Raw genomic sequence first — 27936 nt, 5'->3', positions numbered from 1 at the left:
AACAATTGTCCCAAGATCCCATGGCTAGTAAAAAATGGAGTAGGGATTTCAATCCAGCCTCATCTTACTTCAGAGCTCATGTGCTGACTGCTTGGCTCTCCAACCTTTTAAGGGAAAGCTAGAGATCAAGAGAAGGAAAACAGTCATACCCTTGACAAAGAGGTGAAGCTGTGCAAAATCCCCCTGTAGTCCCAGGCAGTGTTTCCTCCACTGCAGGGAATTCCTGCCTCTACACTCAGGAGGAAGAAAGCTTGTTTTATGAGAGGAGGACAAATCCTGCTTTTATTTTAAAATGTTATATTTTGTCCATCATAGATTTATCTGCATTATTTCTTATTTTTAAAAATATTGCATTAAAATATTATATTTCTTGATTACTGAGTTTCTTTTTGGCGATCCCTTAAATTTTGCAACTGAAGTGAGTGTCTCACTTCCCTCACCCTAGTCTTGACCTTGTGAGGAAGAATAAAGGGGGCCTGGAGAGCCAGACTCCAGGAGCTTGCAGGCAGCCAGACACTGACCACCACCCGTGAGCTCCTCCTGGCTTTCCTCTCACTCCCCAAGCAAGCCTCAGTTTCCTTATCTTACTGGGGGAAATTGTCCACCTCTCCCCTCTTGGACACTCAGGACTGATATGAGACCCAAGGGGAAAAGAGACTGGAAAAGCAACATCTATGGGGATGTTTCTTCTAATTATCAAAGCAAATCTTCCCAGGCCACTCATCCCCACCCTGCCGCACCAGCAAGGCTTATCGTCCCCATTTTACAGGCGGAGAAACTGAGACTCAGGGTCAAGTGCCTCACTTGAGATCATACAGCCTGTGTGGGATCTTGTCCAGGGCTTTCCCCACCACCCCACCTGCTTCTCAGTCCTGGGCTCCAGGAATCCTGCTGGAACACATGGGCCAGATCTCTTATCCCTGATTAACCCTGGAACAGCCTCCGCTCTCTCCAGGAGGCTGAATGCTGCCTCTTTGTATTGCCTCAGCAGGCTGCGAAAGCCAATCCAATCCAATCTGCAGGGAGAGCAAATGGACTCTACAGAGAAAACAGAAGATGTCTGAGTTAATAAGATAGCAATTTAATATGTTTCTCTCCCCTACCCCAGCCTCTGTCTTAAACAAGCTAGCAAGTGTTCACAGTTTGCCTTTAAGTAATTTAGGGGAAGGCATTTGAAATTCTCATCTGCCCTGCTCCCCAACCAGTGATGTTTCTTGTCATCGGCTAGCAGCACTTAAAATATTTACAGTCCTTTCTTTGCCCTGGAGGTGTATCTGAATAAATCATTGTTACCGCCAATAAATCAAAAATTAATCTCCAGAAAGCTTGATGCCTGTCCTATCCCTCAAATAACAAGTAGCAGAATCTATCCAAGCGACTTGGCATCATCATAATCAGTGTTTCCCCGGCATCCCCAGAGAGAAGGTGGTGAATTGTACGCAAAGGGGGTAGTAGCTCCACATCACCCTCCCGCAGGGCTGCTCCAGCGCCAGATGACCCCGCCCTGGGATTGGATCTACGCCAGGGGAGCCCTCGCTCAGGCTGACCCCTGGCCAAGCAACCCCAGCACCTGTCTTCTTTCATCCTGGAAAGGCACCTCCTCTTTTGCCATTTTTCCTTCTCAATATTTTCTTTTACAAACGTCTAGAAGTCCCACCTCTCAACTTCTCAGTTCCCTTTTTCCCTCCTCTTGTTCAATTCTTTCTTTAAGCCCTACTGCACTTTTTCCTTCCTTTCCCTCTCCCTTCCCTTTAAAACTCCCTCTCTTCACTTCCTTCCACCCCTCTCTCTTGCCTTGGATTTCAGAATGGAAGAGTTAGAAATATAACGTGTATACTATATGCCAACTATCGTGCTAGTCAATTTGTACATCTCACAGAATTCTCAAACTGGTCCCCTATCATTATTTCCACTTTAAAGATGAGGAAACAGACTCAGAAGTTAAGCAACTTGCCTGAGGTCACACAGTTGATAAGTGGTAGACTCCAGAGCCCACACTCTTTATTTTCACATTTGTTCCCCCTATTATTTATTTATTTTAATCCATATTTTTTACTCTTCTGTCCATACCATAGATAAAAGGAGCATCATACACAAGGTTTTCACAATCATACAGTCACATTGTGAAAGCTATATCATTACACAATCATCTTTAAGAAACAAGGCTTCTAGAACACAGCTCTACAGTTTCAGGCACTTCCCTCTAGACTCTCTAATACACCATAAACTAAAGAGGGATATCTATATAATGTTTAAGAATAACCTCCAAGATATCCTCTTGACTCTGAAATCTCTCAGCCTCTGACACTTTATTTTGTCTCATTTCGCTCTTCCCCCTTTTGGTCAAGAAAGTTTTCTCAATCCCTTGATGCTGATTCCCAGCTTATTCTAGGATTTCTATTCCACGTTGCCAGGGAGGTTTATACCCTTGGGAGTCAAGTCCCATGTAGACAGAGGTAGGGCAGTGAGTTTGCTTGCCATGTTGGCTGAGAGAGAGGCCACATCTGAGCAACAAAAGAGGTACTCTGGGGGTGACTCTGAGGCCTAATTTTAAGTAGGCTTAGCCTTCCTTTGCGGGGTTAGGTTTCATATGAACAAACCCCAAGACTGAGGGCAGAGCCCTCACTCTCAACCACCGTATTATCAAAAGTGGTCTTAAAAGACAGATAAGAAGTTTAGACGTTATGTTGAGCATAATATAGATCCACTGAAAATTTTAATCAAGGAAACAAACAATATATATTCAAAAACTATGCTTTAAAATATTTACCTAGAAGAAAATGGGTGAAAAATGTTTACATTTGCTAATTCTGGATGGTGGATACATAGATGTTTATTGTATTATTTATACGATGTCCTTTGCTGTATATAAGAAATATTTCAGAATTTTTTGAGTTAAAAATTTGTTTTAGAGAAGTTGTACGGTATACAGAAAAATCATGCAGAAAATATAAATACCCTTCCCCACATACACATGTAGTTTTCCTTATTACTAAGACTTTGCATTTCCGTGGTACCTTTGCTAGACTTGATGAGTCAATATTATTATAACTATACTAATGACTGTCCTACATTGTTTACATTAAGGCTCACTGCACTGTATAGTCCTTTTTTTTTCAGGGGCAGGCTCCAGAAATCGGACCCGGGTCTTCGGCATGGCAGGTGAGAATTCTGCCACTGAGCCACCGTTGCACTGCACTATATCGTCCTTTTTTAAAAGTTTTGTTCTAGTATTGTATAAAGAACATAAAATTCCCCCCCTTTAACCACACTCAATCATATAATTCAGTAGTGTTAATTTCTCTAATGTTGTCGTGCTATACTATCACCCCAAACAGAAACTCTGTGACAATTAAGCACTAACCCCATTCCTTACCCCCACCTAACCCCATTCCTTACCCCCACCTCAGACTCCAGTAACCTGTATTTAATTTCTGACCATATTAATTTGCCTGTTCTCATTATTTCATATCGGTGAGATCATACAATATTTGCCCTTTTGTATCTAGCTCACTTCACGCAACATGATGGCTTCAAGATTCACTCACGTTGCAACATGTATCAGAATGTCATTCCTTTTTTATGGCTGAACAGTATTCCATTGTTTACCACATTTTGTTTATCCATTCATCAGTTGATGAACACCTGAGTTGCTTCCATCTTTATGCAATTATTTGTGAACAATCTTGCTGTGAACATCAGTGTGTAAATAACTGTTTGATTCCCTGATTTCAGTTCTTTGGGGTATATACCTATAGCAGTGGGATTGCCAGGTCATATAGTACTTCTATACTTAACTTTCTGAGAAACCACCATTTCCACAGCGGTTGCACCATTTTACATCCCCACCAACAGTGGACCAGTGTTCCCATTTCTCCGTATCTTCTCCAACACTTGTAATTTTCCGTTTTATAAATAGTAGCCATTCTAGTGGGTGTGAAATGGTGTCTCGTGGTTTTTATTTGCGTTTACCTAATAGGTAACGAGGCTGATCATCTCTTCATGTGCTTATTTGCCACTTGTATATCCTCTTTAGAGAAATGTCTTTTGCCCATTTTTAAATTGGTTTATTTGTCTTTTTGTTGTTGAGTTGAAGGACTGCTTTATGTCTTCTGGATATTAAACTCCTATTAGATATGTGGCCTCCAATTTTTTTCTCCCATTCTATAGGTTATCTTCTTATTTTCATTATGGAGTCCTTTGATGCACAAAAGTTTTTAATTTTGATGAAAGCCCACTCATCTATTTTTCTTTTGTTGCTTATGCTTTGGGTCAAAAGTCTAAGAAAGCATTGCCTAACACAAGGTCATGAAGATGCTTCCCTTTGTTTTTTTTGTTTTTTTTAGGAGAGTTATAGTTTTGATTACTTATATTTGGTATTTTTTTTCCATTTTGAGTTGATTTTTGTATATGGTGTGAGATAGGGAACTACCTTCATTCTTTTGCTTGTGGACATCCAGCTTTCCCAGCACCATTTGTTGAAGAGAGACTTCTTCACTAATTGAATGATCTTTAACCTCTTGTCACAAATCAGCTGGTCATAATAAGAGGGTTAGTATCTGAATCCTCAATTCAGTCCCATTGGACTATATGTCTGTCCTTGAGCCAGTACCATGATGTTTTGATTACTACGGCTTTGTAATATGTTTTAAGATAGAGAAGTGTGAGTCCTCCAGCTTCATTCTTTGTTTTCAAGATGGCTTTGGCTATTTGGGACCCCTTACCTTTCCACACAGATTTGATGACTGGTGTCATGGTCAGGTTCATGTGTCAACTTGGCTAGATTGCAGTGCCCAGCTGTCTGGTTGGGCAAGCGCTGGCCTGTCTGTTCCTATAAGGACATTTCATGGACTTAAATCATGATCATGTCGGCTGCATCCACAGCTGATTGCATTTGTAATCAGCTAAGGGGAGGGTCTTCTGCAATCAGTGACACTTAATCTCATCACGGGAAAGCTTTCAAGGATCCGGAAGAGATGGTAACTCTTCCTGCTTCAGCTGGTGAGCCTCTCCCATGCAATTTGTCCAGACCCTTAGTCAGAGTTGTTGGCTTCACAGCCTGCCTTGAGGATTTTGGACTCTTCCATTCCCGTGGTAGTCCAGCCACCCTCTCCTGAGAGTTTGTTGAGGAACTTTATTGGAGTTACCAGCTTGTGGCCTGCCCTATAGACCTTGGACCCTTACATTCCCATGGCTACATGAGATGCTTTTATGTATTTTATATCTACAGATATCTCCTGCTGATTCTGTTTCTCTAGCTAATAAAACTGGCTTTTCCTGTTTCTGCATGAGGAAGAACAAAGGAATGTCAATAACGCAGGGTGTTGAAAATAGATGGTAATTAATATTTTAAAACTTTAATGTATATATGAGATAAGCAAAAAAATTGTTTATTTGGTACAAAATTTATATTTTGACTAGTGTATTTCCTCATATAACTTATGTGGACAGCTTAATCGAACACCATAGTAGGTGCATGAGAGTTTGTAGGTTTGTCCAGAGTGATGCCCAGATAAATTCCAGAGCAATTTAACAGTGAATAGCGAAGTATTCACAGAGTCCCCTAGGGGGAATAATGAGAAAGGGGGAAAATTCAACTTCCCCAAGTGGAAAATTCTTGATATTCTCACAGGCAGTGGGGACAGCCAAAGCAATAGGCTGAGCCTCCAATCTTGGGGTTTGTTCTTATGAAACTTAATCCCACAAAGAATAGGCTAAGCCTACTTAAAATTAGGCCTAAGAGTCACCCAAAGAGAACCTCTTCTATTGCTCAGATGTGGCCTCTCTCTCTTGGCCGACACAGCAAGCAAACTCACTGCCCTTCCCCTCTCTACATGGGACATGACTTCCAGGGGTGTGGACCTTCCTGGCAACGTGAGACAGAAATCTTAGAATGAGCTGGAACTCAGCATCAAGGGATTGAGAAAATTTTCTCGACCAAAAGGGGGAAGAGCAAAATGAGACAAAATAAAATGTCAATGGCTGAGAGATTCCAAATAGAGTTGAGAGGTTATCCTGGAGGTTATTCCTATGCATTACATAGATATCACCTGTTTAACTAAGGTGTAATGGAGAGGCTGGAAGGAACTACCTGAAAATGTGGAGCTGTGCTCTGGTGGCCATGTTTCTTGAAGATAATTCTATGATGATATGGCTGTCACAGTGTGACTGTGTGGTTGTGAAAGCCTTGTATCTGATGCTCCTTTTGTCTACCTTATTGATGGACAAGTAAAACATATGGATTAAAAATAAATAAATAATAGGGGGAACAAATATTTAAATAAAATTAGCAGATTGAAATGCTGGTGATCGGTGAAGGAGGGGGTAAGGGGTATGGTATGTATGATTTTTTTTCTGTTTTCTTTTTATTGCTTTTTCTGAATTGATGCAGATGTTCTAAGAAATGATCATGATGATGAATATACAACTATGTGATGATAGTGTGAGTTATTGATTATATAACAAGAACTGAATGATCATATGATAAGAATATGTTTGTATGTGGTTATGTATAATAAGTACAAAATAAATCAATTAAAAAAATTTTTTAAAAACTGGCTTTTCCATTTCTGCAAAGAAGGTGGTTGGAATTTTTATTGGGGTGCGTTGAATCTGTAAATTGAGAATGTTCTACCATTTATTTAGGTCTTCTTTGATTTCTTTTAGCAACGTTTTGTAGTTTTCTGTGTTCATATCTGTTCTAGTTTGTTAGCTGCCTGAATGCAATATACCAGAAATGGAATGGCTTTTAACAAGAGGAATTTAATGAGTTGCTAGTTTACAGTTCTAAGGCCGAGAAAATGTCCAATTGAAGCAAGTCTATAGAAATGACCAATCAGAGGTATCTGGGGAAAGATGTATGATTTTTTTTCTGTTTTCTTTTTATTGCTTTTTCTGAATTGATGCAGATGTTCTAAGAAATGATCATGATGATGAATATACAACTATGTGATGATAGTGTGAGTTATTGATTATATAACAAGAACTGAATGATCATATGATAAGAATATGTTTGTATGTGGTTATGTATAGTAAGTACAAAATAAATCAATTTATTGGTTCCTTCTTGGTTCCGAAGGCCGATGAAGTTCAGGGTTTCTCTCTCAAGTGAGAAGGCACATGGTGAATAGGGTCAGGGCTTCTCTCTCGGCTGGAAGGGCACATGGCCAGCACGGCGTCATCTGCTAGCATCTTCTCCTGGCTTCCGGTTCCATGAAGCTCCCCAGGAGGCGTTTTCCTTCTTCATCTCCAAAGGTTGCTGGCTGGAGGACTCTCTGCTTCGTGGTGCTGCAGCATTCTCTGCTCTCTCTGAAATCTCTTTCTCCAAAATGTTTCCTCTTTTATAGGACTCCAGTAAACCAATCAAGACCCACTCAAATGGGTGGAGACATGTCATCCCCTAATCCAGTTTAACAACCATTCTTGACTAAATCACATATCCAGGGAGATAATCTCATTACAGTTTCAAACATACAGTATTGAATAGAGATTATTCTACCTTTATGAAATGGGATTTATATTAAAACATGGCTTTTCTTAGGGGGCATACTTCCTTTCAAACCAGCACAATGTCCTTCACATTCTTGGTACAATTTATTCCCAGATAGTTGAGTCTTTTCATTGCTATTGTAAAAGGAATTTCTTTCTTGACTTCTTCAGATTGTTTGTTACTTGCATATAGAAACTCTATTTGAATTTTGAGTGTTGATTTTGTACCCTGCCACTTTGCTGAATTTGTTTACTAGTTCTGGGATCTTCGTTGCAGATTTTTTAGGATTTTCTGTATGTAGGGTCATGTCATCTGTAAATAGGGAAATTTTCACTTCCTGCTTTCCAATTTGGATACTTTTTATTTCTTTTTCCTTCCTGATTTCTTTGGTTAGAACTTCCAGTACAGTATTGAATAAAAGTGATGGCAGTAGGCATCCTTTTCTTGTTTTTGATCTTAGAGAATAGTCTTTCACCATTGAATATAATGTTAGCTGTGAGTTTTTCATATATGCTCTTTATCATGTTAAGAGGGTTTGTTTCTATTCCTAGCTTTTAAAAGTATTTTTAAAAAGAACACATGCTGGATTGTGTCAATGATTTTTCTGCATCAACTGAAATTATCATATTTTTTCCTTTTGCTCTATTACTGTGATGCATTACATTAATTGACTTCTTATGTTGAACCATCCTTGCATAACTGGGATAAATTCCACCTAATGTATAATACGTTGAATGTGCTATTGAATTCTGTTTGCTAGTATTTTGTTGAAGATTGTAGCATCTATGTTCATAAGAGACATTGGTCTGTAAATTTATTTTCTTGTGGTATTTTTATCAGACTTTGGTATTAGGGTGATTTAGGCATCATAAAATTCATTTCAAATTAGTTTTCCAATTTTTAAAAAGTGTTTGAGCAAGAATGGTGCTAATTCTTCTTAGAGCGTTTAGTAAAATTCACCCGAGAATGCCTGAAAATGTAGAGCTGTGTTCCAGTAGCCATGTTTCTTGAAGATGATCATATAATGATAAATTTAGTAGATTGAAATGCTAGTGATCAATGAAAGGGAAGGGTAAGGGGTATGGTATGTATGAATTTTTTCCTGTTTTCTTTTTATTTCTTTTTCTGAATTGATGTAAACATTCTAAGAAATCACTATGATGATGAATATACAACTATGTGATGATATTGTGAGTTATTGATTATATATCAAGAATGGAATGATCAATTATGATGAATATACAACTATGTGATGATATTGTGAATTACTGATTATATGAAGAATGGAATGATCATAAAGTAAGAATGTTTGTGTTTTTTGTTACTATGTTTAAAAAATTTTAAAAAAAGAATGGAATGATCATATGGTAAGAATGTTTGTGTTTGTATGTTGTTATGTTTAGTAAATAAATAAAATAAAGATTAAAAAAAATTCACCAGTGAAGCCATCTGGTCCTGGGCTAGTCTTTGTTGGGAGATTTTTGATTACTGATTCAATCTCGTTACTTGTTATTGGTCTGTTGAGATTTTTTATTTCTTCTTCAATCAGTGAAGTAGTTTGTGGTTTTCTAGGAATTTTTCCATTTCAACTGGTTTATCTAACTCATTGGTTTACACTTGTTCATAGTATATTATAGTTCTTTTTATTTCTGGTGGCATTGGTAGTAATGATCTCCCTCTCATTTCTTATTTTAATTATTCGAATCTTTTCTCTTTTTTCCTTTTTCAGGCTAGCTGTCAATTTTATTGCTCTACAAAAAACCAAATTTTGTGGAACCTCTCTAGTTTTTAATTCTCTGTTTCATTTGTCTGCACTCTGATCTTTGTTATTTCCTTTCTTCTGCTTACATCCTCCAGTTGTGAGGTTAGGGCTCTGATTTGGCATCTTTCTTCTTTTTTTAACGTGAACATTCAGAGCTACAAATTTCCCTGTCAGCACTGCCTTTGCAGCATTCAATAAGTTTTGGTATGTTGTGTTTTCATTTTATTTAACTCAAGGTATTTCCTAATTTCCCTTGTAATTTCATCTTTGACCCATGGTTGTTTAAGAGTGTTGTTTAATTTCTATATATTTGTGAATTTTCCATTTCTCCCTGTTATTGATTTCTAGCTTCATTTCATTGTGGTTAGAGAAAAAATACTGTATGATTTTTTAATTTATTGAGGCTTATTTTATGGTTTATTCCAGAGAATGACACATGTACTCTAGAGAAGAATGTGTAGTCTGCTGCTGTTGTGTGAAGTGTTCTATGTATATATATATATACACATACTAGGTTTAGTCAGTTTATAGACCTAATAATTCAAATCTTCTATTTCCTTATTGATATTCTGTCTAGATATTCTATCCTTTATTGAATGCAGTGTATTGAAGTCTACTACTATTAATGTAAAACTGCCTATGGCTCCTTCAAATCTTTCAATATTTGCTTGACATATTTTGGTACTCTACCATTCAGTGCATATATATTTACATAGTTATGTCTCCTTGTTGAATTGACTGTTTTATCAGTATATAGTGAATTTTTTTCCCTCATAACAACTTTTTACTTAAAGGCCATTTTGTCTGATATTAGCATAGCTACCCCAGCTTTTAGTTACCATTGGCATACTTTCACTTTCAACCTACTTGTGTTTTGAATTTAAGGTGAGTCTTTTATGAACAGCCTATAACTGGATCATGCTTTTTTATCCATTCTGCCAATTTCTGTCTGTCACTACTAATAATGCACAGCCATTTTGCTATTTGGTCTTTCATTAAATTTGTGACGTTTTCTGCTAACTCAATAACAAGAAAAAAAATGCAAAAGATTTGGACACCTCACAAAAGAAGATACATAAATGGCCAATAAGTGCTTGAAAAGATGCTTCACATTTTTAGTCATCAAGGAAACGAAAATGAAAATCACAATGAGATTCCACTATACACCCACTAAAATGGCAAACATTTTAAAAACTGACAATACCAAGTGTTGGTAAGGATACAAAGCAACTGGAACTCTCAAACATTGTTGGCGGAAGCGTAAAATTATACATCTACTTTGGAAAACAATTTGGCGGCTTCTTATAAAGTATATGTACACTTACAATAAGACTTGGAATTCTACTTCTTGATATTTACTCAAGAGAAATGAAAACATGTCCACACAAAGGCAAATATATGCATTTTCACAGCAATTGTATTCACAATAGCCCCAAACTGAAAATGACCCAAACGTCAATCAAAGGTGAATGAATAAATAAATTGTAGTATAGCTAGACAGTGGAATACTACTCAGCAATAAAATCACTGATCTATGGTATATGCAGCAACACAAACAAATCTCAAAAATAATATGGTGAGCAAAAGAACTTAGACACAAAAAGTATATAGGAGCGGTGTAACAATAGGCTGGGTGGTGCAATGGTGGCTCAGCAGCAGAGTTCTCACCTGCCGTGTCAGAGACCCGGGTTCGATTCCCAGTGCCTGTCCATGTTAAAAAAAAAAGTATATATTGGATGCTTCCATTTATATGAAGAACTATACTGGCAGGAAGCCTGACAGTGAGCAGAGGATGGTGGTGGGTGGAGCTTGAGGGAAATTGACTTACGAAGCAGCTTTTTGTGGTGATTGGCTGTTCTATATCTTGATTATGGTGGCCATGGTTACATAAGTGTATTTATTTCTCAAAACTCACTCATTTTTCAAAATGGATGCATTTTACTGCCTGTAAATTATATCTCAATTAAACCAATTAAACCATTTTTTAAAGAGTAATGGAGAGATTAAGTGAAGACTAAGACCAAAGTGTAAGGTGGGATCAAAATTATAGATGGGATGGCTAATCTTCTTTTTTTTTTATTGGAGAAGTTGTGGGTTTACAGAACAATCCTGCATAAACTACAGGATTCCTATACCCCACCCTACCACCAACAGGAAGGGCTGCAATCTTGATTAAAACTTAATATGCTATCTCAGAGTAATTTGGGCAGATAATAAAAACTATTTGTAAAATCCCCTTTGAGGACTGGGGAGAAAGGAAGAAATATTCAACTTCCCCATCTGGGGAATTCCTGATATTTTCACAAGCAATGGGGACAAACCAATTCAATAGGCCAAGCCCTCAATCTTGGGGTTCGCTGCTAGGAAATTTATTCCTGCAAAAGAGAAGAAAAGTTCACTTATAATTTTGCCTAAGAGTCACCTCCAGAGAACCTGTTCTGTTGCTTAGATGTGGGCTCTCTCTCTAAGACAACTCAGTGATGAACTCACTGCCCTCCCCCCTATGTGGGACATGACTCCCAGGGGTGTAAACCTCCCTGGCAATGTGGCGCAGGACTCCTGAAATTTGCCAGGACCCAGCATCATGGGATTGAGAAAGCCTTCTTGACCAAAAAGGGGAAGAGAGAAATGAGACAAAATAAAGTCTTGGTGGATGAAAGATTTCAATTAGAGTCGAGAGGATATCCTGGAGGTTATTCTTATGCATTATGTAGATACCCCTCTTTAGTTTACGGTGTATTGTAGGGTCTGAAGGGAAGTACTTGAAACTGTTGAGCTGTGTTCCAGTAGCCTTGGTTTTTGCAGACAATTATAGGAACATATAACATTTACAATGTGACTGTGTGGTTCTGAAAACCTTGTGTCGGATGCTCCTTTTAACCAGGGTATGGACAGATGAGTAAAAAAATAAGGAAACATTGAATAAATAATGGGGGGTGGATACAGAGTAAAAAAAATGGGCAGATGGAAATATTAGTGGTCAATGAGAGGGAGGGGTAAGGGTTATGGGGTGTATGAGCTTTTTCTTTTTATTTCTTTTTCTGGATGATGCAAATGTTCTAAAAATTATCATGGTGATGAATACACAGCTATGTGATGATGTGAAACATTGATTTTATAATATGGTTGGATTGTACGTGTGTGAAGATTTCTCAATAAAAATATTTTTTTGAAATGTGAAAACAAACAAACAAACTTGATATGCTTTTTTATCTGAACTTTACCTACAAGAAAGGAGGTAAGAATTAAAGGGGAATATAGATACTTGAGGAAGTAAGTGTTTGTGTTTGGAAGGGGCTGGGAGTAGGTAGTGAGGGTGGAGTAGGAGGTCTCTCAAGTTATGATGGCCCATATTGTCATGCAAAAGAGGTGTAAAGGGGGTCAGGCAGATTTCAGGGTTTATCCAAGATCAGTAAATAATGAATCTAGAAGTTCAGGCTGTTACCCCTGTCTTCACATCATTAACCCACATTATATTTGCATAAAGCAATTTTGCAATTGCAAGGAGATCTTCAGGCCCTATAAACCATCTAGGAATCTTAGAGATCTCAGGAAGCCTCTGACCAAACACTATTATGCAGTTAGAACTGCAGGCTTTTGTTGTTTTTTTGCCTTGAGTTTTGGGGGAAAAAGAGACAGCCCAGCAAAATTTTACACATGTTATTTGAAAGTATTGTGACAGCCAAGAAATTGAGCTCATGTCAAAAGAAACCACAGTGGCTGTTTCCTTTTTATTATTTTTAAAAAGCAATTTTGATCTTTCAAGCCCTGTGAGGAAAAAAAAAAGCTTACTAAATATACCTCTGTGGGGGTGTGTGTTGATTCAAGTGTTTATCTTGTCTCTGATCCCCAGAGGATAAATTCCTCCTTCCAGGGCTTCTCACCCTCTGCCATCACACAAGTCTCTTCCACCGCGGAACCCAGTCCCCAGGCTTCTGAAATCTGTGGGATAACTGGCAGAGGCTGTAGCACATTCTGGAGAAAGATGGGCCACTTCCTCAACCTTCATTTGCCTTGTGATTGCAAGAGACAGAAAACCTTACCCTGTCTTAAGTGAAAGAGGGATTTTATGGTTTATCTGCCAAAAAGTCTAGGGATGGGTCAGGCTATGGCTAAAGCTGGAATTAGGGCATAATTTTGATCATCTCTCAGTCTGCTTTGTTCTACATTGGCTTCAGTCTCAAGCCTCCATATTTGGAAATTTGCAAAAAAAGCTCTCCCCCCAATTCCTCTCAGGTTCTTATTCTTCTAACGAACTTTCAGGATTTGACTTCTGCTGGCTCCTTTTGGCCTGACTTGGATCATATGTATACTTTTGCACCAATCAGTGTTCTTGGAGTAATGCAGTATGCTTTCTGACTTAGGACACCAACACACAACACATGGTCAAAAAGGGGGGGGAGTTTTCCCTGAAGCACTATGATAGAATAATTAACATATGAAAGAGAGTAGCTAATGTGAGGCCCAAACAACCAATGTCCATCACACTGTGAGCACTAGAAGGTTCTCTAGGGTTGACTAAGTGGCCCAGGCTACTTAGAAGAGGAAGCAAATGCCAGTGGGCTTGGTAGTTCCTACAGGGCTTGATTAAAGATCTGCAGGGGCAGATGTGGTACTTATCTTGTATTTGGAGGGTGTGTCAGTTTGAAACCATTACGTACCCCAGAAAAGCCATGTTTTAATCTTGATCCAATCTTGTGGAGGCAACCATTTCTTTTAATTCTGATTCAATATTGTAGGGTAGAAACTTTTGATTAGATTATCTCCACCAAGATGTGATGCGCCCAATTGCGGGTATGACATTTTGACTAGATGGAGATGTGACTCTGCCCATTCAGGGTGAGTCTTGATTAGTTTACTGGGAGTCCTTTAAAAGAGGAAATGTTTTGGAGAGAGCTCAGAGCAGATGCAGATGCTTGAAGAGCAATTGCTTCAGAACTGACGGAGCCAACACAAGACCCAGACGTTTGGAGAGTCAGAGCCCAGCAGACATCGGCATGTGCCTTCCCATGAGCTGCTAAGCAAGGCAGAACCCAGAGTTGTGTCCTGATAAAGCTAAATGAAGGTCAACAGATACCAGTGAGGAACCCCCACAGGAAACAGGCTGAAAGCAATGGAGCTCAGGAGCAGGGGACCAGCAAATGCCAGCCATGTGCCTTCCAAGCTGACAGTGGTGTTAAAGACAGCATCAGCCTTTCTAGAGCGAAGGTAGCCTCTTGCTAGTGCCTTAGTTTGGACATTTTCTCAGCACTAGAACTGTAAATGACGTTTTCTCAGCACTAGAACTGTAAATTTATAACTTGTTAAATGCCCTTTTTAAAAGCTGTCCCATTTCTGGTATATTGCATTCTGGCAGCTTCAACAAACTAATACAGAGGGAGAGCTAAAGAATTTCTTAGACTAGCTCTTAAGGCTTTCCATGACTTGGCCTTAACCTTTGTCTGCATTGCTCCTCTAATTGAACACTTTACTCTAGCCCAACTAATCTCATTTAGCATGACATAAAAAACTCAAGTTCAAATTGCCCAGGTTCAAACTGTAACTTTACCATTTGCTATTTATATGATCTTGAGCTAGCAATTCTCTGAGTCTATTTACTTTTCTATAAACTGGGGACTTAACTTACTGATGTTAGTTAAGAGGATTTAAGGAAATTTTTTTTCATTTTGCCCTCAACCCTAAAATCCAATCTCAGATCTTCTCTACCCTGTTTGATGTTCAGTATACTGACCCCAGTCTTTGAACTCTATCACCTATGCTCCTTTGCCTCTGGCTCCCAACTGAGTTTGGCAATGATATTGGAATGTTTCTTAGCTGCTATCTCTTTATACTTGTATCACAGTTCTGGCAGTGACTGTGACCTTTCCATGTCGCCCCTACTCCATAACTCTCTCACTTCTCCTTTTGCTAACAATATTTGCCTCCTTTGCCTTTTCAGCCCAGGTGATAGTAATAGCTTCACACTGTTGCTCGACTCTGAGTTCCTTAATGTTCCTCATTTGCTCCTTAACCCTGCCCATACCTCTGTAATGTCTCTTCATTAAAATATCTTCATTTGGGCGGGCCATGGTGGCTCAGCAGGTAAGAATGCTTGCCTGCCATGCCCGAGGACCCGGGTTTGATTCCCGGTGCCTGCCCATGTTAAAAAAAATATATATATATATCTTCATTTAACCATCTGGCATAGATGGTGTTTCTTGATGAGACCCTGACTAATACAGTAGTTGGTGACTAAAGTGGTCTCAGAAAGCAACATTCAAAATAAAATTCTGGGACCAGGTTTCTCACATTTTTAATGAATGCATAAATGATCTTTTGCTGGTTAAATGGTTTGCTGGTAATTGTGTCATGGAGTAGCATTAAAATTATTCAAATAATCACTGAAGGTTATGTAAAATGGAAAACCAATGGAAGGAAGAGTTTGAAGTGTTCAAGTAACTGCTGCACTTGATTGTTATGGAAACAGTGGTGATTATAATTGCAGTATTCTTAACTCTGCTGGAGAGTTTACAAGAAAGAGAGAAACTTTGAGCCTTAAATTTCTGACTAAAGACATGGGTGCAGTGCCAGAAAGTTTCTATGGAGGCCTTAAAAGAATCCCTTATTATGTGCCTCAGAGCAGACATTGTGAGGGGTAAGGCCTAAAATGTAATTGTGGTTGTTGAAAATTTATGATTTACAACCTTATTTTGTCTCTATACTAATCTTAGGGCACTCATTGAGAAGGGTTTGTATGCTGTGATTAGTAAGAGGACATTTGAGATGATATCACTGCAACTCAAGTAAATGAACATCCAACCCCTCTTTGCTACAGAAAGGAATCCCTTACAAAAAGACTTCTCTATTGTTTCACATAGCAAGAGGGTACCTATTGTCCTCAAGACCCAGCATCACCTTATCTCATCGCCTCCAAGCTCATAATGAGAACTGGATCTCATTATAGCCCAGAAGAAAAATTTTAAAATCTTCTCCAAGAAGATACAGTTATATTCCAAAGGAATTGCAATGTTTTCCTACTTGTATTGGCAGGAACCTGGAGAAAATATATAGGAATAGATTTTAAGCTTGTTAGGCCAAAGAGGATGAGATATAAAGATGGGTTGAATGAATTTGTCAAAATGGATGAATTCAAAATAGATGATTCAAGACACAATAAGGTGGTTTAAACATCTAATAGTTTGCTTGGTTGCCTACTTAAGCCCTGAATTCAATAGTTCCCCACATCCACTGAGGCTGGGTATGCTGGAACTTCTGAGCATATTTTAGAAGGAGTCCAAAGCTTAGAGTAATGGAAAGTTGAAATATATTGATTATGTTCAACTTGCTTAACTCCTCCCCCAAATCCCAGAGGATACTGCCTTTCCAAAAGCATTACAAAATTTTCATCAGTGGGAAGAACACCAGCATCCCTGAAATATTCTCTGGTAGGCTAGCCTCTATCACCCAGAGACGACAGTGAGAAATACTGTCGTTGAATGGATCTCTAATATTAATGGTAACAATGGAAATCCACAGTGACAGATGTTCAGAAACAAGCTGGGCTCAATTACTCTAAAAAGCCACAAAGATAGAAGATAGAATGATAATCAGAGTAATTTGTGCTATGTGCTACATAGATTTATGATGGTAGGTGGACAATTGATCATAGGATCCTTAGGAATAAAATAGAAACGCAGCCTGCAATGGTATTTCTTGATCTTTATCAGCACAATCCAATAGAAATATAATGCAAACCACATTTGTAATTTTAAATTTTCTAGTAGCCATGTTAAAAAGTAAAAATAAATTGGTGATGTTATTTTAATAATACATTTTATTTAACCCAAAATAAATCAAGTGTTATTATTTCAACATGTATTCAATATAAGAAATTGAGATTTTTTTTTTCAGACTTAATCTTCAAAATCTGGTGTTTATTTTGCATGTAAGCACATCTCAATTTGGACTAGTCATGTTTCAAGTGCTCAGTAACCACATGAAGGTATTAGCTACCTTATTAGTCAGCACAGATCTATGTACTTGGGGGAAATTATAGTTGCATTGTATAGGAACCTTATTTGAGAAGCTACAGGGACAATTCTCAGCCGGCATCCAGTTCCCTGAGATAAGGTAGCCTACAAACTCAGAAACTTAATTGAGACAGAAGCCAGGTACCTTTAAGGAAGAATCCTAAAAGATGACCAAAAGTATATTCTGTTCATTGTCTCCATGCCCTCCCCAAAGGCACCTGAGGCCACCTGCTAGAGTGACTAGGCACAGGAAAAAAGCAAACATCTCAGACCTTGCAGAAGTTATTTGACACTAGTTTAAAACTGAGGCTAATTTCTGGAGACTTTAAAAATCATCATGGTCCATCAGCCATGGGAGAGACATATGACGTTCTGATGATAAGTGAAATCGTGAGTCATCTTGCAATGAGTCTAATGGGCCTATGGACTATCTGTGGTTGTTTCTTTAGTTCTTGAAAATGGATCTGGAATAGTCATAAATGATTATTAGAATAATTGCAAATTTGTTTTCCTAATCCATGGAATAACAGCTATTATAAGGCCAAGATGAAGCCTCTGGAAAACTGGTTATGCCCCTTGATGCCTACAAAGGAATAACCACAAACAATACCCATTTCTGGGGGTGCTACAGAGATTAGAGTCACCAACAAAGACTTGAAAGATAAAGGGGCGGTGGTCCCAATTAAATTCCTGCTTGATACCTAATTAGTAAGAGAAATAGCCATGTGGGCCTAGGAGAATGACTACCGATTGTCCTAAACTCATTTAGGTGATACCAATTGCAGCTGCTGTCTGGATGTGGTCTTTTTACTGGTGTGATGGCACCTAGTATATAACTACTGACTTTGCAAGAGATTTTTATCTCAAAGTGAGTAAGAAAACCAGCAGTAGCTTGCTTTCACCTGGAAGAGACAGTTATACACCTTCATAGTTTTATGTCAGAGTTACATCAATTTCCCTTGATTCCCTGTGATATTTCATGCTGGGAATATATTGATGACATTATGCCAATTGAAACTGGTGAACAAGATGTAGAAAGGATACTTGATATAGACATATAAGATATAGAAATGCCAGAGAAAGGATAAACCCCACGAAACTCAAGAACCTGACTGCAGTTGGTGAAATTGTTAAGGATCCCGTAGTCTAGCTTTCCAAAGTGAAAGTTTAATTGCTGCACTTTTAACTATGCATTACAAAGAAAAAGGCCCAAGGCTTACTGGGTCTTTTTAAACATATCACGTTTTGGTTTTCTGCTCTGTATCATTACTCATCATTACTCGTAACCTTTAATGCTGCCATTTTAGGGTGGGTTGAAGAACATTAGAGGATTCTTCATCATGTCTGGGCTGCAGTACAAGTTGTCTGCCACTTATGCCTCATGACCCAGTGGATCCTATGACACTTGAAGGATCTAACTCTTGACCAAAGGATTCCAAATGATTATGTTAGTTGAGCTGTCCATTATCAATTGGTGCTATCCACAAAATCATAAAGATAGAGGTCTGCAGCAGCATTCCATCATTAAATTAAGATGACACATATGAGACCAGGTCTGAAGAAGTCTTGGTGGCACAGGTAAATTGACTGAGACTCCCATCGCATCTATTCCCACTGTTTCTGCATCTCCTTCCTCAAACCACATGAAAGGCCTCATGGGAAATTCTGTCCTACCAGTTAATAGAAGAGGGAACACTATAGGTCTGGTTTATATAGATCTATTTGTATGCTGACACCAGCCAGGAGTGGGTGGTTGAAGCATTACATTCCCACTCAGGACTGGCCCTGAAAGATGGTGATGATGAAAATCTTCCCAGTGGGCAGAATCTTGGACAAAACATCTGATTTACTTGGAAAGAAAGGTGGGCTAAAGTAAAGATCTATATAGTCTCATGGGTTGGGATAACAGGCAAGTTTGACTGATTTAGGGACTTGGAAAAACTAAAAGTAGAAGATTGATATGGCAAAAAGAATTAGGGAGAGAGGTATGTGAATGAATCTCTGGAAACAGGTATAGTCAGTGAAGGTATAAATGATGTACGGAAGTGGTCACCAGAGAGTATTTACTGCAGAGGAAGTTTTTAAAAATAAGATGGGCAAAATGACCTATTTTGTGACTATAGAAAACTTCTTTCCCAGCCATCCTGGTGCTTGCTCCATGAGCCCAGGTATAAAGGGGCTACAGTGGCAGAAATAGTCATGACAACAGATCTTTCCATTCACCAAGATTTCTCTGGCAAATACCATAGCAGACAACAGTGAACCCTGGATAGGGCACCAATCCATGTAGCAACCAGTCATTCACCTGATTTTATTGAATTTTTTCTGTCTTTGTGAAGGCCGTGCTTTGTCTTCATGGGAATATATACATATTCTATATTTACCCTCTTTTCCTGAAACTCTTCTGCCAACACTATTATCATGGGGACTACAAAATCCATTATTCATCATCATGATGTCTTGCATAACAAAACACGAAGGGACTCATTTTTTTTATATATACAAAATAGCACAGTGATAGGCTTACATCCATGGAATTTAGAGCTCTTACCATGTGACCCATTATCTTGAAACATCTGTTCTGAGGAAGAGTGGAGTGGGCCATTAAAGTCTACATATGACCTTAGCTGGGGTCAGCACTCTGAGAAATTGGAGTGCTGTCCTGTAGGATGCCATATATTCTTTAAATCTGTGACCAAACTATGGCGTAGTTTCCCTCAAAGCCAGAATATAAAAGTTTGAAAACCAAGTGGAACCAGTGGAAGTGACACTTCCCACAATTATACCTAATAATACACTTACAGAATTTTTCCTTGATGTACACATACCCTTAAACTTGGCAGATTCGAAGGTTCTAGTTCTCAAGGGAGGCATGTTTCCACAAGGAAACACAGCACAGCCACAGTTCGATTAAATTGGAACTTGACTCTGGATATTCAGGACTCAAACAGAGTAGGGGGTTCCATATCTGAGGAAGAGGACTCATTCCAATTACCAAGAGAAAATTGGGTTGCTGCTGCCAATTGCAGCATTTTGAGGACTGTACGTGAAACCCAGGGGATTCAGTGGAATGACTTGCATGCTCTCATGTCCTTAATAAAAGTATGTGGAAAACTATAACAACCTAATAAAGACAGGACCACTAATGACTTTGATTCTTTGATTTGTATTTTTTGGGTTATCTCACCAAGTAAAGAACCTTGAGTAGTGTGATGGCTTGGAGCTATGTACACCTGAAAAACAAAACCATGTTCTTAATCTTAATCCATTCCTCTGGGTATAAACCCATCGTAAATAGGACTTTTTGATGAGGTTACTTCAGTTAAGGTGTTGCCCAAATGGATTAGGATGGGCCTTAATCCTATTACTGGATAATAGGATTATTATAAGCAGAATGAAATTCAGTCACAGAGAGAAAGTCATGAGAAGAAGCTAGCCAAGTCAACAGAAGACAGCGAAGCCAGAAGGGTCCTATGGACAAAGGAGCAAAAACCAAGGATTGCTAGAAACCAGCCCCAGGACGCGTTTTCTGGGAGAAAACATTGCCTTGATGATGCTTGATTTTGAGCTTTAAGCCTCAAAGCTGCAAGCCAATACATGCCTGTTGTTAAGCCAATGCATTATGTGGTATTTGTTTCAGCAGCCAGGAAATTAAAATACTAGGTTAAATACTGGCAAAGTAAGGGGAATATGGAATGGGCAATAAAAAGGGAAATTATGTTTATCACCTTCAGCTTCATGACCAGCTACAGTGTTAAGAGACTGTGGTAGCTATCCATATCTCATGGCAATTAATTATTTCTTTTTTAACCTCCTTCTTATTGTCTCTTGAATGAAAAGTGCTGGTAGTTGCTAATGAAGGTGGACTTGGAAAGATCTCAATGCATATAGATGGACCTCATTCTTTCTTATTGATATATAGTATTCTGTAGTGCAGATGTGTCAGTTAGTTTTCCCATTGACAGACATTTAAGTGGTTTCCAATGTTTTGTTAGTACAACCAATGCTTCAGTGAACACTCTTGGATGTGTCTCCTTATGCATTGGGAGTGTGTTTTTTTTTTTTTTTTTTGCAGAGCTTTTCACATATGTTCTTCTCCCCTTCTGCTCTCCCCACCCCCAAATAGACTGTAAGCTGTACTGGGGCAAGTACCACAGTTTGCCTTTATCTCTACCTTCCACAATGCCTGGCACATTTTGCCTGCAGGGATCCAACAAGTGCACTTCAATGTTTGTTGAATAATTTATACCCAGAATTGTTGCCTGTTTTCAGGGTCCTGTGGGGAATGATTCTAGAAGGCTGTCGCCTACCACGACCTCGCCTCCAGTTGGCTCAGAATAGCACGAGCTAGCGAGGGCTGGCTGGGTCCCACTCTTCATCATTCTCTAGACCTAGTGAGTGAGAAGACAGGGTTTGTGGAGTTCCATTCAATTCAACATTTATTGAAAAGCTTTTGGAAGTAACAATGCAGCATAACTGACTAACCAGAACATTCATGAAATGAATTGTTCTGATAAATTGAGCTTTCTAAGTAACTAAGTTTATTCTGAAAACTTGCTGAATAGCTTTCTGAAATGTCTGACTGTACTCTCTTCCCACGTAAGCACAGCCTAGTGAGCATGGTTGATGCTTTCTTTGATGAACATGGATCTTAAAGGCCCTCCAGATGATTATTTCTAGAAGACCAAGTCTCAAGGTGATTATGTAGATTAAAAAAAGAAGAAGAAGAAGAAAGGAAGGCGATGAAGACCGAATGAACTGCAGAGGACAGAAGTTACTTCATCAAAAGATAAATTCCAGATATCAGCTTGATTCACCATCATTTGCCTTCTGAAGGAAGAGTCGTGAAGGAGTTCTGGTTTGTAGAAAGCTTCTGGGAGTTGAGGATTTATTGTGGTAATGATAATGGCTGTTAACCTGTGGGGTTCATGCTTATATGGCACTCTAGGCTTTCATGCTTCTTTCGTATTTATGTTCGCATTTGAGTCTCACGTCAGCCCTTTGAGATGGCAAAGGCTTGTTTTGTTTTTCCCATGGCACAGTTGGAACAACTGAGCTGCAGAGAGGCTAAATGATTTTCTCCACATCTGGGTGGTGGCAGACTACAATACAAACCTTGTGTATTGCTGCTATTTATTTGTTTCAATCCTAGGGTATTCTCTTAGACCTAGATAATGGAGGGAGGCAATAGATTTTCATGGATTTTGAAAAGAAAAAGAAAAAAGGAAGAAGAAATAAATGGAAAAAGGAAAGACAATCAAGGGATTCCTTCAGATTCTTGTTGTGGAACTAAAAGCGGCATGGTAATATAGCACAGACTATTCTCCTGCCATGTCAATCTTTGGCATCTGCCATGGGAACAAGGCCAAACACACCAAAGGAAATGAGGGGAATGCATCTCCCTGTCTTCCTGGCCTGTCTACCAGGAGATGCTTCTAACTTGGAAGAAGGACTCTGGACAAAGAGACATGTATTTTACTTCCTGCTTCTTCTCCAAAGGGAAGGGAAATGCCTTTCTGGTCTCTTAGCAGTGGAACAACCAGGAATGCAAACAGCATGGACCTGGTAAACAAGGACCTGTGCTCAGAGTCCTGACATTACAACCATGGGCAAATCAAATGAATTTTCTGAAGCTCAGCTTATTTCCTATGCATGCAGTAGGGAAGAGTTACCCTTACCCCTCTTAAATTCTGAGACTATTATGAAAGTAAATGAGATCACATAGAAGGAAAGATGCTTTGTGGTTTTCAGTAATAGGAGGATCAAAGACAGCCAACTAAATCCACTTGATAGGTTGTCTGCAAGTTTTGGATGCCTCCTCTTCTTCCTTCCACAGTTCTGCTCCCATCTGCATCTACCTAGATGTTATCTTATGTATTTCTGTCTTGGGGTAACTCATATTGAGGATAAGGTGAAACACTTGTGTCTGACTGTGAGTTCAATAAAAAATAAGGAATCACTTTTCTTCTCTGCATATCGTGTTTGACATCTGTAAATTGAAGAGGAGGGAAGTTGAGGTAGGATAGTCAACTCTATTAGATAATTTCTTAAGCTCCTTACAATCTAACAGTCAACAGATTGAAAACTCTTTGTCTCTTTAAAGATAAACATGAGTGTCATGGCCCATGTCTGTGAAAAGCTAATGTCCAGGTAGGAACAGGGGAATGGACAAGAAGGCTATATGGAGCAAGACGTGGGGAGGAAAGAAAGATTTAGACTCCCAAGCAGCTGAGGGGAGATTATACCAGCTTGGACTGAGAAAGAAGATGAACTGGTCTCATCACAGAGAAGTACTGGGGTGGAGGGAACGTCATTAGAATGGCCTGGGAAACTGCGGTCCTCAGAACCTGGCCTCCTGGCCTCTGTCTCCACACTGGTGCTGGTCCCCCTGTGTTAAACTCATATTTGGGGTCCAGTGTGTTTTCTGGTACTATGAAAGCCTGGCCTCATCTTCTCTCCACATTCCAGTGAACGAAGAAGCAGAATTTCTATTCTCCTTCAAGGATAGTGGAGGCAAAATATCACAAGCTGCCCAGGGCCAGATGATGAGTTAACACAGCTGGAGATATTACATCTGAACAGGATGGACAAGAAAATCAGAGTCTAAAGAACTCAAAGAAAAAGTATGAACCAGTAGCCTTGTGGGAAATCTTAGGGCCCATTCATTATAAATACACCTTTCAAAGGTGCTTGTCCTCATTTCAGAGTCCTCTATCTAGTATCGGTTAGGCCTAAAGGGTTTTGTTATTGGGTTTATTTAGTCTGATGAGAGGATGGGAGGTAAAGGAGGCCTACGTTCCTGAGGACAAAGCCGCCAAACAGAGTTCCATACCCTCCCTCTGAGCTCTTAAGTTTCAACAGAAGGCCTGAGCAGAGTGGAGACTTTGACTGGTACAGAGGAGACATACTGGTAGGCCATGCTGACTCTGGAAGAATGAGGCTAGTGTTTCCCAAAGTATGAATCTGGGATCTCTTGCATCAGAATGTCTTGGCATGCTTATTTGAAATGCATATTCCTTAACTCCTTAACACTGAATCTGAATCTCAGGGGCAGGAAACATTTTTTAGCAAGTTACCCAGTATGATTCTTATGCACAATAAAGTTGGGAGGCAATATCAGTTCTTTGAGGGCCAAGACGGCCCTCGATGTTTGGCATGTAATAGACACTACTAAGCAAAAAGTGTGTTGAAAGAATGAATACATAGCAAATGTGTGTGAGAGAAAATGTTTATTCCCAGTGAGCCACAAAGGAGCAGAATTGACTAGAATGATGGTTAGGATTCACTTGACTTGGCAATGCATTCAAAGGCTTCCAACAAGATCAACATTTTCCTATAACAATAGATAGCACTTGGCAGTTTACACATCATGTCACCTTTCTTACATTAATGTAAATGATGAGAAATGATGAGAAAACCCTAAGATAATGTTTTATTTTTCCTGGGCTGCTCAAGCTAATACCATGCAATGGTTTAAACAACTGGGAATTTATTAGCTCGTTGTTTTGAAACTAGGAGAAGTTCAAATCAAGGTGATATTTTCTTCCCAAAGACAGACATTCTAGGGCTGGCTGCCGGAGATCCTTGGTGCTTGACTTTATGTTACATGATAAGTCACATGGCGGCCTCTCCTGGCCTCTCCGCCCTCCTCCAGTTTCCCTTGAATCCTATCTGCTTGCTTCCCATGGCTTTCTTTCTCCCTGTTGGAATTTCATTCTTCTTATACAGGACTCCAGGAATAGGATTAAGACCCACCCTGGTTGAGGTAATCTCATCAAAAGTCCTACTTATAATGGGTTCATACCCGCAGGAATGGATGAAGTTTAAGAACATGATTTTCTGGGGCATATACAGCTCCAAACCACCACAGATAGGTATCACTATCGTTGACCCATTTTACACACAAGAAAATTGAGGTTCAAATAATAGTCATGATTTGCCCAATAAGGGATAGAGACAAGACTAAATTCCTTTTCCAAAGGAGCTCCAAACCAGGCCATTACATTAATCCCTCAGCTACCACAATCCTCACCAGGTACAGGGAAAAAAAACTGGGCATGAGCCATACCATGATGGTGTGATGTCAGGATAAAGGGGAAAATTCTCATGGTGTACTTAAGGCTGTAGGAGGTGGGCAGAGAACTGACATTTAGGAAGCACCTATTACATGATATGGCTGTCCACTGTGCTGGGCACTTTATATGCATTATCTTGTATAATGCTCAAAACCACACCGTAAAGACTTATAGCCCCCATTTAACCATAGAGAAAAATGAGGCTCAGAAAGATTAGGAGATCTATCCCTGGCATTGGCCACAGAGCTAAGCAGTTGCTGAACCAAAGTCTGACCACCTTCAAAGCCCAATTTACTGAGTCTTTGTTGCTTTTTTTCTCTTTTGAGGCCTACTGTTGAATTGATCCAGTCTTTTTTTTTAATTCCTTTTCAAAATTTTTTTTTATTGGTTTGGCAGTTATGCGTTCTATTCCTTTTTCTTTTAAGAATTGAGCTTAGTGTTTTTACAAGCTTTGTTATTGAATTATTTACATTTAAGATTTTAACATATGTACTTAACAAAGTCAAACATGACTTATTATCTCTATCCTAAGCATTTGTCTTTCCCCTTTTCTCTCTCTTCAAACTCATATATAAATGTCTGACCTCATTCTAACTTCCTACCTCTTAGCTTTGCTTTCATGCTGTCATCTCTTTGTTTTCCTGAGCTACATTCTAGATTATTACCTTAGACCTAATTTTTTAAAATTCACTAATTCCCCCCCTTGAATTTTTAAATTTCAACTATTATATTTTTTATTTCTAGACTTTCCCTATATTCTTTATGACAATCACATCTTCTTTTATTATATGGTTCTTTTCATATCACCCTGGTGTTTATTCCTTCTTTAATACTTTGACATTTCCAAGGTACTTATTAAAGTTTCTTTCAAATTGTTCTATTGCGTCCAGATATTGGGGTGAAAATATCTGTTCTTCTGACTCCTGACTGCCCTTTACTGTGTTTTGTTTTCCTTGGTGACTTCTGACTGCCCTTTACTGTGTTTCGTTTTCCTTGGTGAATTGTAACATTCGACTATGAGCCTTTCCTCATTGGGGATTATTTTCCGTGGAGTTACTATGAGCCCTGGGCTATGGAAATGCGCCTTCCCACAAGGCATCGGCAGGGCCCTGCAGGGGTTCCTGACTGGTTTTATGTTAACTCCTCACTTGTGGTCCCTGTACCACGTTAGCAGCAAGAATTCACACCCCAAGCCTGACAAGTTTCTTGATAATGACTCGTCATATACCGGTGGCCAGAATGAACATCAAGCTTTCCTCACTACTATCCAAGATGGTTGGCAGAGATTTCCTTCTTCTTGGTTCAGAGACAGGCCAGCTCTTCATGACAACTCAACTCCACTGCTTGGGGCCTGCAGCCCAATCTCCCCTCCCCAATTAGGTATCAGAAACTCCAGCCCCCAGCCGACTGGATAATCCCATTAGCCATTTGGCTTTACAACCACTAGCCACCCTGACTTTTAGTTTTCTCTTTGTTAACCTAGCTCTGGTGATTTCTTAACTGCGCTTGGCTATGTTTTCAAAACACTGTGTTATATTTTATCCAGTATTCCCATGTGTTTGGAGAGGGGTCAGCCGTGAACTAGAGTTATTTTCTGTCAGCTCAGTACACCATACTGACCCCAAATCCCCAGCCCTTGCTTTTACGATGCACAGCTCCTTATCTGTGGTGTGAAGAGGCTTGTTTAATACACCTTCTATTTTGTGTGATGGCTGTTGAGAAGGAATAAAAGTCTGATTCCCTAAGAAGTCCGGTGATAAAATGAAAATGTCTCTCATCAGAAGGAAGAAACAAGAGGGAGCAAGTTAGAAAGAGCCAAGAGAATACACTGGCATGAGTACCTCCTTCAAAAGACATTCAGAGCTACTTGGGGGTGCTGAAAGTGTGGCCCCATCTCTGAGGCTTGGAGCTCTGAACAAAGGTGGAGAGGTGTGGGAGAGACTATTAACATCAGTAATCTAAGCAGAGCCTCAACACAAGCTGCACTAGACCTGCAAAAAGGCCGGAGGCTGCTGGAGGTGGGGAAAAACATAAACAAATGTTCAGAGAAAGGGAAGCTATAACAGTTTTGTTAATGACAAAGCATTCGATTTGTACTATGGAGGTTTTATTTCTTTTAACCCTTCTCTAACTGGGGTATTCCATAGCTTCTGGGAAGAACAGTTTCTGTGCTGTTAGCTAATTAAATAAATGTTTTAAAGCGGGAAAACAAGAGAATGTCTCCAGGGCTATATTCTTTTTTTCCTATCACCTGTGTAATAATAATCCACCTGAATAATCCAATCACTGCTCTAGTGCTTACCTTAATCAGGCAACACTGATCACGTGGGGGTAAGTCTCCAGAAATCTGTAGGAAGTAAAGAGCATCCTTTTGACCTTTAATGGATGCTCAGTTCCCTTAAATGATGGGAATATCACAGTGGGGCTTTAGGTTCAGTAGGAGTGGAGTCAATCTAATATATACAGGGGAAAGGACACAGATTTCCAGATGCCTAAAGTTAAGGAAGGTGAGTTATTTCAGGAGATGGCTCGAGGAGTTGAGGAGAGGGACCCCCCCAACTCTCCCTTCCCCCATCCACCAGGCTCTCAGCCTGGCATGGT

The 27936-nt window shown here is 39.3% G+C and overlaps 1 long non-coding RNA gene across 1 annotated transcript; it reads right to left on the bottom strand.

Moving 5' to 3' along the window:
* Nucleotides 1-27936, bottom strand: LOC143679004 (uncharacterized). Its single transcript, XR_013173517.1, has 3 exons — nucleotides 27638-27936; nucleotides 860-1038; nucleotides 1-118 (listed from the first exon to the last, which is right to left on the bottom strand). It is a non-coding gene; the product is annotated as an uncharacterized LOC143679004 (long non-coding RNA).

This window comes from Tamandua tetradactyla, chromosome 4, assembly GCF_023851605.1.
Source record: "Tamandua tetradactyla isolate mTamTet1 chromosome 4, mTamTet1.pri, whole genome shotgun sequence".
NCBI lineage: Eukaryota > Metazoa > Chordata > Mammalia > Pilosa > Myrmecophagidae > Tamandua > Tamandua tetradactyla.
This window is presented reverse-complemented; position numbering and strand designations above follow the sequence as displayed.